Source organism: Poecilia latipinna, unplaced genomic scaffold, assembly GCF_001443285.1.
Source record: "Poecilia latipinna isolate Pla-1442-1.1 unplaced genomic scaffold, P_latipinna-1.0 Scaffold904, whole genome shotgun sequence".
Taxonomy (NCBI): domain Eukaryota; kingdom Metazoa; phylum Chordata; class Actinopteri; order Cyprinodontiformes; family Poeciliidae; genus Poecilia; species Poecilia latipinna.
The window spans coordinates 47,131-66,050 of NW_015113520.1; the positions used below are offsets into that span (position 1 = coordinate 47,131).

The 18,920-nt window shown below is 37.8% G+C and overlaps 1 protein-coding gene across 1 annotated transcript in view; it reads left to right on the plus strand.

Annotated features, from left to right (window-relative positions):
* The first annotated feature begins 5,856 nt into the window (after positions 1 to 5,856).
* Positions 5,857 to 18,920, plus strand: part of LOC106957456 (forkhead box protein J3-like) — a 100,112-nt gene continuing 87,048 nt past the window's right edge. Inside the window, exon 1 of the mRNA XM_015048824.1 lies at positions 5,857 to 6,253. The gene's annotated coding sequence lies outside the window, so the exon portion shown is untranslated. The remainder of the gene's footprint in view (positions 6,254 to 18,920) is intronic.

Here is an 18,920-nt window from a genome sequence, read left to right on the forward strand (position 1 = left end):
CTGACGTGGTTCGAGCAGCTATTAATCAGCTTTGCGCTACAAAATGACACGTTAGATGACGTTGTAAAAAAAAAAAATCCCACAATCAAGTGTTTCTTTATATTTAATACACGTCGGAATCAGCTTTATTGTCCAAGACTGCTCTCAAATACAAAAGTTGGTTTAAAAGTAAAATAATATGAAACAAATGGAAATAGCCTATAATATTTTGTTAAAGAAGTGTTTGGCGGTGTTATCGATCTATATATTAATCATATTAATCTTTTAATTTTAAAATAAATGTGACATTTTTCATTTTTTTAACGGAGTTATTTACTAGTTTCATTACTTGTGAACACATGTAGTTTACTTCCCTTGCCTACAGGGACCTCTAGTGGCAGCTCGATAAATTACACTATGTCTGTCTATCTATCTATCTATCTATCTATCTATCTATCTATCTATCTATCTATCTATCTATCTATCTATCTATCTATCTATCTATCTCAATTTCTGTATTGTGTTGCGTTCATTTGAGCTATTTCAGAAAATTGGTTGCATTGGTTGATCTAACTCTTCACATACTTTTACATTGGAAAATCTCAGTTTTAGATAAATAAAAAGTCTAATGGAAACTCTGTTTTGATGTATGACATCTTGCTCATACGTTAAAATGTATGAATGTGTACTACATACATTTTGTATGTAAAGACTTATAAGACAAACCTATGCTTAAATGTTGTGGGGGTTGAGATTATATAACAAAATCCCATATTATACATTCTGATCAACATGATATAAGCAGCTGAAAATGTAGGAAAAAGTAAAGAATTGTATATAATCGCTTGCATGGATTTACAAAAGCGTTGGCAACATGGTCACAGAAATGTGAAATTGCTTTTTGTCCGCTGTAAGAAGGCTACTACACTTTTCCTCTTTCTTACAGTGACTCTCAAATATAAACATATACCCTGGTTTAAATACCGTCTGTTTATCAGACCATGATAAATAACCGAAAAACTCTTTTAATTTGACCTTGTGAATAATGACACTGAAAAACTAATAAATCTGTTTTGGGGCGGGGGGAGGGGGTGCAAGAGATCCAAATCCTGCAAAAGCCTTGTTGCAATGGTGTGCACTGCCTTAAAGTAGAGCTTTGTTGAGTCACTATCTGGAAATAGCCTAATGGAAAACTGAATACTGAATGCTCAGCACTCAGTATTTTTTTCTGTTCACTTACCTGCCATCAACATAAAAAGTTCAGGTGTTCTAGTTTGATTTATTTGTAATATTTGAATCTTTGGCCCAAAGCTGCTGTTTGTAGAGATGTTACAAATTATCAAAAAGTTCTCAATATACAAAGATTCAAACAGAAATCCCCAGGTGGGATTTGAACCCAGGACTTTAACTCCACAGATGAGCAATGCATCTCATTGCATTGCTCACAAATGCATGCTCTGCAGTGCAGTGACAAATGCTATGCATAACATAGACAATTGCAATTGTCTATGTTATGATTTAGTCTTGTTTGCCAAGACTAAATCTGGGCAAACAAGTTGTCAAGATGTCGAGACAAGCATGAAAGGAGTTACTGGCTGTGCTCTACATGTGCTGACAATTGGCTTTATGTGTTTGGAGTAGGGCTAAAAAACAGTACATTTTATCCCAAAGAAAATATTCAGTCCTAAAAGGAAAACCTTGTTGGAAAATGTATTAAAGACAATAAAACCAAGCTTCAAATAATTCTATTCTGACTTCCAAGGATTTTGTATGGCACAAAAATAGCCCTGCAAATCACTAAAAGAACACACCATACACACAGTTGGCTGCATTGTAAGGTTACATTTTTCACATGAAGCTGAGGTTTTTTTTGTCAAGGTGGGTGAGGCTATGAATAGCTCAAAATACAGTTTGGTTTCAACAAACAATCTTTAATTTTCTGCTGGAAAGCAAGCACGGAGTAGATAAAACCTGTTTAACACATCATAAACTGCTTATTTAGATATATAATTTCTGAAGATGCCACTGACACAAAATTGCCACCAGATGTCAGTAACAATCCACGTAGTCGTGCATGTTAAGGACTCAAACAGTGGAGGTCCTAAAATTAAGTGATGCACAAAAAGATGGAATGTCAGAGAAAATACATTGAACACATAGAGAAATCGAGACACAAAAAGGCATAATAGGTTACAGTAGCAGCTGAAATATATTAGTAATTATAAAGTAGTCCTGCCACCTAGTGCGAATTAAAGTCAGCTGGTTCAGGCCTAACAGATGGCCTACAAAAAGGTCTCTCATTACAACGCTGGCATTCAAGGAACATCTCAAAGCTAATGAACACTCTTAAGACTTATGCAAACTTATTGTTGAAAACATAGTGGTAGCATCGGTTACAAAAACATTTCTAAACCCCGAAGGTTCCTGTGAGCACTGCTGGGGCCAAAATCTGAACGTGAATAGAACATCATTGCACCAGAAACATAATATCATGACAGGTCCTCCGTGTTGGATTTTAACAGAAGAGCGAAATGTATCAAAAGAGTTGTCCAAGAGCCACGGGCAACTTGTGGAGAGCTTCAGCAAGACCTGGAATTTGTGGGTACACTTGTTCAAAGAAGATAATGGGTAATGGACACCGCTTGACTGCTGGGCATCTTCATGGGAGAACATCTGCTAGGCTAAAACGCCTTGAAGTGGACACAGAAAAATCTGCCAAACTTAGTCATCCGTTTGTCACGCAAACTTCGATTGCTGCAGCAGGTTCAGGGCCAGAGAAAGCGCGAGAGTTAGCGATTCAGGGGGATTCATTGGAGGATGAAGAGGTCAGATTAACTCCTGTCAGCCTAGTAAAAAGTGACCAAAAATGTTTACTGAGAGGGATATTTCGTGTAGGGCGGAGGGCAGGTGTGTGTGAGTGTGTATGTGAGTGAAGGCAGGGGGGATAGCCTAAATTTAAAATGTGACGCAGTCAGAAAAACACTGGATTAATAATTGCTTCGTGGAATTAACAATAAAAATGTTTTGCAATGTGAGGAAAAATAAAAAATAATAATCATCATTATAAAAATATTGAAAGAAAGAAACAGTTTTGTAAGAACAGTTACAAAACAATTAGAGTTAATACTAATAAAAATAACTTTAAAAATGATTAGAGACACATCTTCTCTAAGTAGTGTCTTGGGAAAGTGTAACCAAAAGTGTGGACATGTTAAACCTATATAGGAAATAATTACAAGACTTGATTTTTTTTCAGTCAAACTTCATAGATACATCATAACATCAGTCTACAGAGTTATGAAAAATTAATGTACTAAACTAGTGCACAAACTATGTGTGTGTGTGTGTGTGTGTGAGAGACATTGAGAGAGAAAATCGCCTTTGGAGTTATTTGTTTTCGAAACATGCGCTAAATAAATACGCTTACTTGATGTCCAACTTAGCGTTATTTCAGCTTGCCATAAAGTTACAGATTGTAGTTAATATTGTCAAGTATCACTAGTGACAAATTTCTCTGGCAAAATAGATGATTTATGTTGGACCTCCAGCTGAAGGACTGAATACAGGAAGTTGCAATATCAATTGACTCAACAATACATCGACCTAACCCACCTTATTCCCAGCATTAGGAAGAGATGTTTCAGGAAGTAAACTCTGTGATGTCATGGGAACCTTTGAAACCCTCTTTCTGTAGCGCTGCTACATTGGAGAGGACGAAGTGCGCTCAAATTGAATCCTGCCTCTGTGGCCAGAGGAAGGCTGCTCCATTTCCCAAGAACTGAGTATCCACAAAATACAGGTGACTGTTGTGCATCCAGTAACTACACCTGGTAGAAAGAATAAACCTTGGTCCTTTTTTTTTTTTCCAGATTTCTGCAGAAAAAACATTGGAATTAAAGGTTTCCTGATGTTGCCATCAACTGGTGCTAAGGTTATTAATTTCTAATTGAGCCAAACTATCACACTTTGAATTCCTTATAAAATAAATCTTGTTTGTAAATATTCACAATTTATACCGAACTGTGGCATCATTTTACTGGTTCTATTTTTGTCTATTTTAAAAAAAATAATTTTACTGTTTTTACTTCTACTTGTAGTTTCATCATTATGTTTTTCCTCACTAGCTTATTGAGTTTGTTGACTGAAGGGTCTAACTGCAAGGTTCAATTCTTGTAGTTAATAAACTCCTTTATTTTTTGAGAGAAGTTTTCTGTATTTAGTCCATACACATCTGTAGTATCTTGTGGTTCAGACAATCCTAGAGCTCGACCTCAGGAAGGTTTTCGTAGACAATAACTGAAACTGAGTGATTTGGCTTTTTGCGACCTTAGTTTTATTTCAGTCTGCGGTATTACAGTCGCTTCGGTGGCTTTCTTGAATTAGACCTGATATTTATGAAACATGCAAAGTAGCAATGTGTGACTTCAAATAAACCGCAGTCATTAAATAAAAGCAGGATAAGATACCAAAAAGATGAACAACATTGCAATGAAGGGTTTCTTGTGTGTTAATCTGGTGAGACCCAGGTTCTGACTCTATTTGTTCCAGGACAAAGTGGCAGAGTTAGAAAAACTGATCTGCTTGTGACACTACGTGCCTGTCTGCTGAGGAACCAACTCCTAATTGTGATGGACTGTGTGTGTTTCTGTCATTGTTTGTGTACAGTGGAGGTTCCAACTTGTAAACTAAAAAAATAAAGACACACACAAATAAAAACAGGTAAACAACCTCAATGCTGGTAACATGCAACTTAAAGGTCTTGTGTCACCCATCTGACCGGTACACTACAGTTACTGAGTCAGTGTGCATAGTGTCAGAATTTTGCCTAACACATGGTCCATCTAGGCCTGATAAACAGAGTTCTACAACATCTGTAACAATACCTATGCTGATGACATAAAACTTCAGACTTCTGTGTCATCATTTGACCATAGTCCGTGTTAGTTACTGAGTCAGTATGTCCAGGTTATCAATTGTCAGACGGGTCAGTAGTAGATGCATTTCTTTCAATTAAATGCACAAAAGACAGAAGTCAGTGTTTTTGGTCCCAAAATCAAGACTGAACTCCAAGGAGCTAAACACAAACACCACCCAATCTATCGATCGTATTTCTACTTCAGACAGTCAGTTTTCTCAGCCAGCTTGTTTGTCTCCAATAATCTCCAAGAAATGACATCTGAGGTGTTTTCGTAGACGTGAGCAAAAGTTCAGGCACATTTTTTTTATTTTTTATTTTTTATATAGAACACAATTAAATATGTTTCTTTCAAACACAATCAGTTAGGTTGAATTTACATGAACAACTGGTGCTGAGTGTCACAGAAAGTTAACCCACTAAAAAGATTAGACTCGGTGCATTTATATTATAATGGAATAATGACAATTAAAAAAATGGTACGAGGAAGTCAGTTCCAACATTGTCCTCACCAGTTGGGTGCGCTGTTACTTCATATCAGACTCATCCCTGTATTCAGTGGTCATATTAGAAGTAAGGACTAGGCTAGAATAGACTGGTAGTTTACCATCAAGCCGCAATGTATCAGAGTAACTTAGTTATACACGGCAAACTTGCTTTTGCTATGCGATGGGTACATCATTAATATTATAATGTTTCTTTGTCTAGAGCAATTGTGTATCTTTGAAATCTGGATGCTTTCAGGGTTTCATTTAGTTTGTCATTATAAAGGAACGAAGTCGCTGAAATTATTGACATAAATTATGTAAATAAACGCGCTACTCCTTGTTATAGCGCTTTTTAAGAATAAAAATATATATGGTGCAAAAAGCACAAATTTTAAAATAGCTTACATTCAGTTATATTTCTTGTCGAATCTCATTAATATTAGAGCTGGGAACTAGTTAAATGGATGTGAATTCATATTTCCCCCTGTTGTGGTGCATGAATTCATCTTCAATGTGCTCCGGCTGGCGTTGGAAGTAGTTCCGGTGGCTTGTCAGCGGAGCACGGAGCGCTCAGAGAGCCGGGATCTTCTGCCGCCGCCGCCGCTGCTGCCGCTGAGCTCAAACGCCAACAGCGGGTCGCAGTGTTTCCTTCAGGAGCGTCGAATGACCACAGACAGCCCGGTCAGTTCAGTCTGACTCCGCCAGCCGGAGCGTCGAGCCTGCAAACCCGAGTGACAGCACAAAGATACCGCTGGAGCTTTTGTCTTCTGAAGGGGGGAATTTTCAAGTGCACAATCTGCGGCGTCTGGAATATGTAAAAAAAAAAAAAAAATCATAAGAGATCTAAGCCGGTTCAGTTTTATACCTCACGGTAAGTAGCCTGCGCAGGAATTTTTGGATGTTAGTCATGAAGGCATGTGATTTGTAATGACATATTGTGAAGCGGTAATGGTTTTACTTTTAAAGGCAGGCCGTGACAAGTTGACTGCCTGTGACAGTATGCATGCCTGCAGGTACCGGATATGTTTATTGCTTGCTTTGTTGTTGTTGTTGTTGATAAGTCCAACTTCTGCAAGTTTAACAGCATCTCACCTTCGTGACATTGACTCAATGAGACCGTCAGAAGAGATGCTGTTAAAACAAAGTTGTAGCCACTCAACGTCGCACAGATTTTCAAGCGGTGAAATGTGTTTGGAGCAGTGGGTATCTACAGCTGTAGAGACGTTCAAAGCGAGACCAGAAAGTGAGACAACCTCAGAGGAGAGACTGAGCGTATAGCTGCCAACTGATGTGTCCCAAAGAATCGGCAAGGCAGCCGAATCAGTCAGCCGAGATGCATGGAGGAGACTTACCTTTATCTTTTAAGTCTGCATAATGAAAAAAAGGACGAATAGTAAGGTCTCATTCACATATGCAAATTAGTTTTAGAATCTTTCTCAATATTAATCCCCCCCTCACCCTAAACACTTATATGCATCATGCTAAATTACAGGCTTTCTGTGTTCAATAATATTAAGTCAGATTAGTGTCTGGATACATTTCCAAATGATCTGATTTCATGTAACTTAAAATCAGCGTAAGTTTATCATGTTCATCAAAATGATCTAGAACATCTGAGGGTAAAGATTCATCAAATATAAAACGTATTAGGAGAAATTTTTAGCAACTTATGGCAGAAAGTGGTGCAGCAATCTAAGTTTTTTCCAGTGTAACGACTAAAATTTAGATAATTTTATAGAATAACAGTATAACATTTGTCCAAATATGCATAACAGTATGACTTATACAGCTACAAAGACAGAAACTTCTTTTCCAAAATGAAACCATAAATTAAAATCAGAAAGTGCTATAGAGACTCAACATCTTTCTTCTTGCTGCAAGGATGCAACACAGTAACTGAAATCGTATCAGCTGTTTGAATGATTTAACTTTGTAAGTTTGCATTTTGAATGTGAGATGCAGGTTTTTCAGTTAACTTTGTGTTGATTTACAGGTTGGTTTGCTGTACATATCTCATTATTGCCAAATTTTCTGTGTTCAGTTTAATACCGTATTGAAGAATATTGAAAAGTTAAAAGTCCAATTTGCATCACAGTTAGTTCAACTGAAAATAATCATGTTACATAATATCACATCAACAGTTATTGTCAAAATATACTGAATCACATGCATTGGCCAGTGGGATTCTCACTGCATGAACCCCTTCAGTAAAGATGTACAAGTGTCACTGCATTATAATACTTGGGAAAATATCTAATGTCTAACATGATTTAATTGTTTTTGTTTAAATATGGAAAAGGATCAAGTATGCCTACTGTTATTAAAATAATCCAACATTATTTTAACATTTATTTTAATTTTCAAATTTAAGTTTCAAGTGCCCGTTGTTCAAGATTTTCTGTTCCTGCTTTTGTTTTTTATAAGTTAACACAGGCATAAGTAGTTGATACTAGCTGGTAAATTAGTCGGGCTATCTGCTCAAGTAGAGCCTGCAGTCAGCTGCTTGCAGTTTTTTTCCCACTGCATTTCAAAAAATAGCAATAGCTTAATAAGAGTGAAAGGTGGGGGCTCCTTTAGTTTCCACACCATCATTGTCTGCCTTCAGAAATATTTCAAAACACTTCATGGAAGTAAAAGGGAACATGCTGTGCTCTTTTTTTTTTTTTTTTAGCCAGCTGACAAGCAGTGAGCAGCATTGGTCAGTGGGAGAGCTCCACTTGTCCCATTAAAAGGGATGAGAATATATATTTTCCTGGCATATAGTCTCTTATTATAGCACAATCAAGTAACTATGTCACCTTCAAACATAACTTAAAAGAAAAATTTCCTTCGTAATTTGATGCCTTTAAATTGGCTTCTGTCTCTTTAAGGAGCTCCTTAAAGATGGCACTCTGTCTTCATCACAGCAGCATTCCTCCTTTAAGCCATTAGAAGTGTTGCACTGAGAAACACAATAAACTCAGCAGACGCGCAGTTCCAGCGTGTGTTTGCTAATTCCTGCTGCTAGGCTGAAGGAGCTGAGCAGAAATAGGCGGTGCTTTGTGAGAGTAAATGTTTGGGCATATATTTATATACCCCCTTTAAAAAGACCTTGAACCACTATCAGAATAGTTCAAAATGTTTGTGATGGTTGTACGTTTTAACTCCCCGGTACACCTTAGAGTACCACTTAGCTGGTCATGCCTGTTAAGTAGCATAGAACGACATGATGATAAGCATAATTAGTGATAATAAGGCACAAAATAGGTAAAATAGAAAAATAGTCAGAGTTATGTAAAAGAGATAATCTTTTCAATATCTAGAGGTTTTACAGCTTGTTGCTTCTACTTTGGAATCAAAAAAATCTACAGCCCCAGGGCTTTTGGTGAATTTAGAACAATACAGCATTTCTGCAGAGAAAAGTTCTGTAATTTAGTCAAACATTTAGTGTTATTATTCACATATGATACAACGTCAGGAACTCTTTTTTTTTCTTCCAGTTGTGAGCCTGTAACTCTGAAATGAAGAGGACTTCAAGATATCACCACGTTTCTTCTTGCTGCTGTTCAGACAGCCAGTCAGTACTGTCCAGCTCCCTAAAAATAAACAGACAGTATGAGATGTTACTGTGTTTGTGACAGTGTTTTTTTTTTTTTTTTTTTTTTGCTTTGCTTTGCTTCTGATTTGGATGCATCTCTGATTCCTATCAAGATGAGAGCTGTCTGAACAGATTTCTCTCATCATTATTTGCTCGGAGATTTACTTGTGCTTGTAAATGGTGTTGATTGAGGGCAATTTGGCTTTTTAATTGCTGAACAGCTGCCACACTCACTGCTGATTGCCATTGTAGGCTTTTCTCAGTACATCACTCATAGACCTCCTAAATGCCTCATTAAAATGTTACGCGGAATCTCATGAAACGCGAGGAGAAGGAACCGTTGCAGTGTGTGTGTTTTTTTTTTTTTTTTTTTTTTTTTTTTGTGTTTTTATCGTCAGAAAGGTCATTGTAATTATTGTCAATGTTAGCAAACGCAATGGAGAAAAGAAGTGACTCAAGTAATGACTTTCTGAAAGTTGAATGAGGGGTTATATTTGGGTAGCCTTAAGCATTGTAGCTTCTTAGAAAAAGATGATCTCCATATAATGGTAATAATATATATATATTTTTTTTATCCAGCTCTTGTGTCAGATTTTTCCTTCTTTCCCCTGCATTTTAATGATGATCTGTGTTATTTTTGTGGAGCTTCACATTCAGTGTCGTTTCCTTCTTTATACTGAAAGTTAAAACATGGTGGATTTGCAGTATAATACTAAACCCACCTTCCAATAGTACAGAGGAGTAAGGAATTTGCCATTATTCTTTTTCAGGCCTAAATAAATTCAGAGTATTCAAATCTTTTAAGTTTAATACTCCCCCTCGCCCCCAACATTTTTTCGAGAAGGCAAAATTTCTAAAACTTAGAAGAGATGTACAGATCAAGCTTTTGCTGGTCAATACTGATTACTGGTCTTCTTTGAGGTCTGACCGTTGGGTTTAATTTTTTTTTTACTCTAAGGCCTTTAACATATGAAACATAAAAAAATGTACTGCAAGTTCTTTGTACTTGCAGCACAGGGATTAAACAAACGTTTTCTGTTTAATCCAACAGAAAATGAAGGANTTACAATTTTTTTTCNATTCGTGCATCATAGCATATGTCTTTAATCTTTATCTGATTTTTAAGCTAAAAAAGAATACATGGAATTGATGCATGTGTGCAGGAAAGTAATTCAGACTTTTCAGGATTTTGCTGGATATTCACAGATCAGAGAAAACTAGCTTATTGGCTGACTGGTGCAAGTATGCTGCAAATTTAGTGGTTTTTACATTAGTTGATATTTAAATGACACATTTTAACTTTAATTTGCTGCGTCACTCTTAAGTTACTGAAGTTTTTAAGTAACTTTGTAGGGATTTATACAGTGTTGTATAAAGTACTGAAATCTCAGAGTCAAGTAAAAGTATAGGTACCTCTCCAAAATATGACTTTGGTAAAAGTCCAAGTCCCTGACTGAAATGTTACTTGAGTTAAAGTCTTAAAGTATCTGAAATGTCTTGTACTTAAGTATGGAAATTACTGTAAAAATGGATGTACTCAAGTAATGTAATGAAAAGTATAAGTAAAAAGTAAAACAAGGCAAATGCAGTTTGAATGACTTTTTATATTTTGGTAAACTTGTCAAATACACTTAAAATAATGTACACAACCAAGTGCAGGCAAAATTTAACTTGGTAATAGCTATACCTGCAGGCATCATTTAGTTAAGAAACTTGGGTGCTTTACCTGTACCACAAGGTTAACTTAACCTAGTTTACAACTGAACCAGCTTCTTAGTATCCCCTCCAGGACAGAAAATATAAAGTTTTTGTAAGCCTTAAGTTTTCCCTTCAAGTAAGGTCAGGGCTGAAAATGAGAAAAATAAATAGTCAGTACAGAAAATGCGGCCAACATGAAGTAAAAACGGCGTTACCATTACTTCACAAATTATTGGTGTGAAGTAGATAATTGGCCTTGCAAAAGTTAAGTTAAGATATTCTAAAACTTTTAAGCACTAAATACAATATCGCTATGGCTTCTGTCCCCCCTTGAACAGAGGAGTCTAGGTAGCCTGAAGTCAACATTAGGCCTAAGCTAAATGCACCACGTGTGGAACTGAAACAATGCCAAACAAAGTTCATTTATACAGGCAACATTATGCTCAAGATTTCACAATAGTGCCTAGTGACCAAGCTATTGTTACTGAAACAGGAGGATTATAACCATTTCATAAGAGGTTACCTCGATGTGTTTCTTCAAGTTGGACGGGGAGTTTTTGTAAGATAAAATTTCCACATCTTTGGGCAGGCATAACGTACACTTCATGCGGTACGACAAATCTTTAACACCCACGAAAGAGTATATTGTGTTTAAATAATCCCAGGGGCTCTCATCACCAGCTGGTGGTTCCCCTGGAGCCGTGTCCGACGAAGTTGCAGTCGTTGTGGTCTCCGTCTCCTCCTCCATGTGACGAATTGCTTTGTGTTTAATGGGAGAAGCGAAACAAGTGTATCCTATTGGTGGTGATAAACAAGCCCAGGCAATAGGCTACCGACTTCGTTGCAGTCAATCAGTAGGCGGGGTCAAAGCACTAGCGTTTCTCTCTCTCGCTTCTTTGTAACGAGTAACTAAACCACACATTGAAAATGTATCGGAGTAAAAGTATGCAGTTAAGTTCGGAAACATAGTGAAGTAAAAGTGAAAGTTATCAAAAATTTTCACACTCGAGGAAAGTATGAAGTACTCCAAAATATACTTAAGTAAAGTAGTGAAGTGTTTTTACTTAGTTACTATACAACACTGGATTTATAGATATTCTATACATATTTATTAATCAAATAAGGGCTATTTTCTGCTTTCTTGGTGTCAAAGAACTTTATATCAGTCGATATCAATAGAAATTGCTGAAACACACATTTTTTAAGAGGTGCACCAATTATTCATCCAGAGATCGGATTTGGACACTTTTGTTTTCTTTGTATCTGCTCTGTTTAATAATTAGTGGGTCAAATACTGAAATATTTCATTTACTCCGTTTATACAAGTTCAAAAATGGTCAGAAAAAGGCTTGAAACTTATAACATTAATAGTCAATATAATATTAGTCCTGATGTGGTGAAATAGCTTTTTACCATCCTGGCAGATCAGTATCCATTTGAATCCTCATTTTGTTTCACGACTCTAGTAACACACATCTATCTACTGGATTCTCATTTCCCAGAAAAATATTTCCTTTAATTGTCTGGAATGGCATAAAAACTACAGATACACACCTAGAAAGATTTTTGGAGAAAAAATAAATAAATAATATATATATATATATATATATACGAACGCTGACACTAAGCTAAGTTCTACAGATCAGATTATATTCGTGAACAAGTTATAGACTCATGTTTTTAATACATATTTACTCTTTTGAAGTGCTCGAAAAATAAATTACACTTCAGAACATATAGAATTGAAACACAATCCTTGCACCCTGGTGGCTACTTGGTGTTCACACCGAGTCTGTTTTATTGAAAAACTCAGTGTGAGCTGCATTAGCGTGTATCATTCAGAGATTTTTCTTTTTTTTTTTTTTTTACAGCTCATAAGTAATCTCTGACATGCTGTGCAGAAAAACCTTCAGTACGTCATAACTGCAGCACTAACTTTTAGCTTTTTTTAACTGATGCTATGATACGGTGAGTGTCTGTGATTTGCCTTGAAAAGAGCAGAGTCTCCAAATGAGGAACAACATGCTTTTAGCAAACACATACACCCACAATCTGTTGTTGACAAGAAGCTGTCTGGTCCTCATCATGAAAAAAAAAAGAAAAAACCTTGGTTAGAGATGCTGTGGGTTAACTGCCCTGCTTGAAAATGGTAGGGTTGCGGTTATTATATGAGGTGTGGATGAGGTGCAGTTTCAGCTGGAAGCCCCTCCAATCTGCCTCTAAATTAGCACATTGCCATTGGTGATTAATTCAGCATTGTTTCAGGCATGTCAGTGAAGAGAAATTTAAAATAATGTAGGAATTTCATGTCAGGGCATTTAGTTGTATGTAATCAATATGCAGCATCTTGCAATAGCATTTTGTCATATTACAACCACAAAATCCAATTTATTTCAATGGGATTTTATGTGACAGTAGAACATGATTGTTATATTGGAGGAAACTGATTTTCTATTAAGCTAAATACAAATACATGCCACATTACAAAATGTACAGATGATGCCAAACTGACTGAATGGAGAGCGTTTGTGAGCATCGGTTTCCAAGTTTTTCCACAGATTCTCAATTAATTGTTGTGTGTTTTGAGAATTTGTCCTGGTAAGCATCATCTATTTCCCCATGTTTAGCTCCGTACGCCTTTCCATACAATCTCAGCAACTTTTGTTTCCCTGCTGAGGTGATGCATCCCAACGGCATGATGCTGCCTCCTTCACCGTGAGGGTTCATGCTGATGTGCAGCATTAGTTATATTATTTTTCTTTTACACAAAACGGAACAGCTGTGGTTTGAACTGGAGGAAATATTCATAGGAAATATTTAGAATACAAATGCACACTGTTCAAATTTTTTATTTAAAATCCTGAAAACTATGTGTCGTCTTTTTCCCATTCGCCCGCTAAATATGAGCCCCTTTGTGTTGGTCTACCGCATAAAATCTCAACCAGCTACATTATGTTTTGTGGCTCAAACATGACAAAATGTGGAAAAGTTTTAGAGGTACTAATACTTTAGCAAGGCACCAATTCCCCAACATAACAGACTCCCGTGTCACCGAGCTCTAAACTGATGAATTTGACGACACATTAGAGCAGGCGTTCTCTCTTTTCAAGTACCTTTAAGTTCCCTGAGTGCTCCCAGTCACTGTGATTTTTGTCATGTCCCCAGGAAAGTACACATAATTTGAATTCTAATGCAGCAAATCCTTTTATCTTGTCAAAATCCTCTTTGATTCAGTTTGCGAAAGCGTCGCTGTGATTTCAAAAAGAAAGATGTGAGAGATAAGATAGGGGGGGATGATCACCTTTAAAGGGCTGCTATTTGGATTGAACTCAGCCACTGCGCTGCCAGCGACAAGAGCTTCCATTGTGAACCCGATGTCCCGCACAGGCAGAGAGCGTTGCACTCTTACTGCTTCATGTTTTAATGAGTAACAATTGTTGGCCAATTTGCATGTAAAACAATGCAATTACAAACAAGCATCAAAAAGCTGTAAAAACTTCTAAAAAATGTAAATTACTCTCTATTATTAAGCGCAACAAAACCCGAGCCATCCCTGCAAGCCTGGGCCTCGAGGTTTAGGATGCTGGCTTCCATTATTTATGCTATTCACAAGCCAAAGCCAAACTTTTTTTTTTGTAGGGTGGTACAGTTGGGTGCTTTAATCTATTTTTGCTGTAAATTAATGAATTTTTAAAGAGGACTAGTCCTCGCTGAATAGGGCTGGGATGTGGGAATGTAGCTTGAGTTGCGGTGGCGCCGCGCTATAGCCTCCTTTAGTGTGTGCAAAGGACGAGTTCACAAACAGCATCCCATCTCTGTCTCTCTTGGGACCTTTCGCTGGGGGAGTTTGCTGAATGTTGCACTCTTATGTATTATTTATGACAAAATATGCCTTTTTAACTCCGCCGTTGTCAGAATCTCAAATTCTGGTAGCTTTCCGCTCCCCCCTCTCCCTCCCACATTTTGGTTGCTGTAAGACTTGCGGGTCGCTAACTCCTACCGCGGCGCGTGTTTTTTTTTTAGGTGTTGCGTTCTGTGTGGGCTTAGCGGGTAAATATTTCATTCTGGGGCTGGTGAGAGTCAGTTACTGATTGAATTCCTTAGATGCCAAATTTTTTAACCTTATCTCAGTAGGATTTTCTGTTATATCTGAAAGAACCGCGACATTGAATGAAGACGTTGACGGATGAACTTGGTCGACATCAGCCAGCTAATGAAATTTTTCCTTCACCAATAAAATATGAGCCTCTGTATTAATCATCTTTTTATTCCCTTTCAGAGACGGGTTAGCCTGACCAGTCTGTTGAAGGCTGCCGACTTTGAAGTAGTGCCTTGCATTGATGCCTCTCCAGGTTTCGCGTATCAAATGATAATTGCTTAACCTAGCTCCATTTAGTGGCGCGCGAGCAGCCACGCTGGGGGCAGCTGATTTGCCTTGATATCTCATAAATGAACCTTTTCAGGGTTATGTTTTGCCGAAGCCGAAAGTAATTAAGATGTTCAATGTGGCTTTTTGGACCTTTTCCTCTCTCCTTTGAATGGCCCACACTTCTTGACATGTCAGCGCTCAAAATGCCTACAGAGTTTCTTTGACACATTAGCCCTGCTCTTGCCAGAAAGAAGTCCTTTCCAGAAACCCCCTCTGCTCCGCGCGCTCCGGGTGGGTATTTTGTCATTTCTTCATTTTCCACTGAAAATATTTTGATGCCTCTTTCCTTTGGCTCCCCATCCCTCGCCACCACCCTCCCCTTTTTCACCCATCCCCCGTCACTCCATTGAACGTTCGCTATTAAAATGCAGAACTGTAAAGCCCCCTCTCTCAGTCTAAAAGCCTGCTAGCAGCGGGAGACTGTTGGCTGTTAGTGATGCATACAGCTGAGTAAGTGCATAACAGCTACAAAATCTAATGGGTGAATACATTCAATCACACACACACACACACTCAGCTCTTTTAAAGGGACAGTCATCAAAGCGCTATCCACAGCACACAGAGTGGTATATTATAACATTATTTTCAGAAAAGAGGAAGGAACGATTTTTTTTTTGCTTTTAAATGTCTATATCCTCTTTTCAAAAAAACAAAACAAAAAAAAAATGCGTGTAATTTCTTTTATGAACTCCATCAAGTCAAGCTGGAAAAGTTTACTTCTTGTTTCTTTTAATTTAGTTAAATCTGAAATCATCATCTTTTACCGTGATCTTAACCTCTACTTATTCCTACTTCTGTGGAACTAATAAAACTATTCACACTGCTCATTTAAATGCATCAGTATAATTGCTACCAAGGCATCCTCCACTCAATATTTCTATGCCTTACCCAGATAAATATGTATGACTTACATTTACGGTTAGGGGTTTTCCTAAAAAGTGAGGCTACAATTAAATCAAGAAGGTTTTTAGCTAGTAAATACTGAAGTTGATTGCTTGCATTATGTACCCAAAGCACATATGCATTTGGTTGCTGCTCTTTATTAAAAGTGCAGTTTTTTAGATAACAAATCCCAAATTTGTGTCACACATTTGAGTCAGAACTATGTAAAACTACATTTTGAATTACAGCTGCAAATCTTTTCGAGTATGTCACAACTAGCTTTGTACATCTAGAGGTGAAAATCTTTTCCCCTTCCTGTTTGCTAAATTAGCTGAAGCTCAGTCACTTTGGATGGAGAACATCTGCGAACAGCATTTTTCACTTTTTACCACAGATTCTCAACTTGATTTAGGCTCTAGGCTTTGACCGGGCCATTCTAAAACAGCTGAGACTTGGGCTTAAACTCGTGCGTCACAAGATGACAATGGCATGAAATTACAATGTTATTGTTGAATTTTATGTTGATATCAGTTGCAATTCACTCGCACTTTCCTCACTTTTCTTTTTTGCTACGACTCCAGCATGAACTGTGGCGCGAGCATCTTGGCCACTAAGATTTGTGTCAGGTGTGGGCGTGACAGGCAGTGAAAGTGAAAGTTTTATTGCATTGCTCCTGAAATGTCACAGCCTACTAAATATTGCATCCAAGAAGTTTTTGTACATGCAGTATTGCACATATTGAAATTACAGTTCAAACTGTGATTTGATGCATTGTGCAGCTCTAAGCTAAACCATTCCATCATACCTTTGGTTGTATGTGTAGGGTTGTTGAAGGGAGTTTAATTTCTTTTTTGCTGTCTTTTAACAGGTTTTCTTCCAGGATTATCCTATATTTAGCTCCATCCATCTTCACTTCAACTCCAAACAGTTTTATTGGTCTTTGCTGCAGAAAAGAGTCCTAACTGCTGCCACAGCTGTATTTAGCTGTGATTTATTCATGTTGCACTGTTACCTGACACACAGATAATTTCACATGCGGGCTGAAAACCAAGCATGGCTTCTTTAATCTTTCTTTTTTGCTGCTGTTTGGTGAAGATCAGGTTTGTGGAATGGATAGCTAATCCTTGTGCTGTCAACCAGTTCTTTCCAATGAACTTTCTGCAGGTCCTCCAGGAAAACTAAGGCCCTTTTGGCTGTTTTACAGACTTGCCTAGCCTCTCAGTTTAGATGGATGACCAAGTCATCGCAGATTTGCAAATGGGACATACCCTTCTCATTATTCTTATGATAGATTGGGCTTAGAATATTGTTTTATTACCCAACACGGCTTCAAACTTCCCTACAACCTTATTCCTGACCTGTCTGAAATGTTCCTTTCTCTCTACTGTTTGTTCACTAACACTCTCCAGGCCTTCACCGAACAACTTTATTTAAACAGAGATGAAATTACATTCAGATAAACTCGATTTATTAGTTGGTCGCCTTGGATTTTATTTAGGGGTATCAGAATTAAGAGCTCTGAAAACAAACACATGTTGCACTGTACAGATTTTTATTTGTAAAATGTGCTACTTTGTGTTACTCTATCACATATAATCTCAAGGTGCATTCAAGTCTGCACCTTGTGTGGAAACTTTTAAAGGGTATTCTAACTTATGCACTGACAAACGACTGCTAGCACCGTTTTGCTTGCCAACACCTTGTGAAGTCTTTGTGGTCTCTTTGTGCTCATGTGGATTTTCTTCAGGCACTCCAGCTTCCTTCCTCAAGTCCAGTTGAGGCTATTTGTTCGTTCTAGATTTTCATCAGGTGTGAGTGCATGTGTGCTCTCATGCTTTGCCCATCTGTGTTGCTTCGTGATTAGTGGGCATACCCTGCCTCCCACCCACTGACTGCTGGAGATGGACACCTGCAAGGATTGGGCAGGTGAAGAAAATTAACTGTGGATAGATGGGTTTCAGGTAGCATCTATAGATATATTGATTTTAATTGGTTACATAAAATGAATAATCAGTTGATTCTATCAACAAAATCTGTGAAGGTGAAGAAAATCTTCAAGAAAACTATTTATTTATTCATTTATTTATTTATTTTTTACCTATTATCACTTTAAAATTGTATGCTGGCCTTAATAAAGCCAATTCCCTGACAATCCCATACAAAACAAACAAAAGAAAGTCCTCAGCTGTGTTCTCCCTACTGGGAGCCAGAGGCTACAAACCAAGAATTTCTCCTGAAAATCGGCTTCAGTAGTTAAATGAGTCAAGTGTTGGAATTGAGACAGTTTGACTTGGACGAAAACAGTAGCAACTAGGTTACTTTCTTAGGATTGGTTTTTAATGTGATGTGTGAGCAGCACCCTAACTGCAGCGCATACTTCATTAGTCATCTGTCAAAACTAAATAGAGTTGCTGTTGCTCTCTGACATGTCTTCTCTGCAGCGATCATGTTCCTGTATAGAACCGTGCTGATGCGAAACCCGACCGATATCAGACATAAAAGGTGTAGCGTTGAGGTTTGCTTAGTCACGGTGGGACCAGTTGTCGGAGTCGACAAGGTAATTGGTTGTGTCTACCCACCCAGCAGGGTCCCTGTACCCATAAGCAAAGTCATATCCCCTTTTTCCTTCGCTGGTCTATGCTATTACTCATTGGCTCAACACCTCAACAGGCTAGCGGTGCGAAGCATCACAATGTGCGACCGCGTAGGCATCCCACGCTCCGCAACTTCTCAACAACAGCAGCAGCGGCAGCACAGCAGGTCGGGGCTTGTGGCAGGCTGATTTGCAGTTCGAGCCTCCTCGTAATGAGAGGAAAATAAGCACTTGTACTGTGTCTTGTGTGTCACCACCCAAATCCCACCTACCCACCGACATTAGATCCTTAGGAAAAAAAAAAAAAAAAAAAAAAAAAAAAGGAAGGCCACCTAATTAAACCGGCTTTTTGGGGTTTG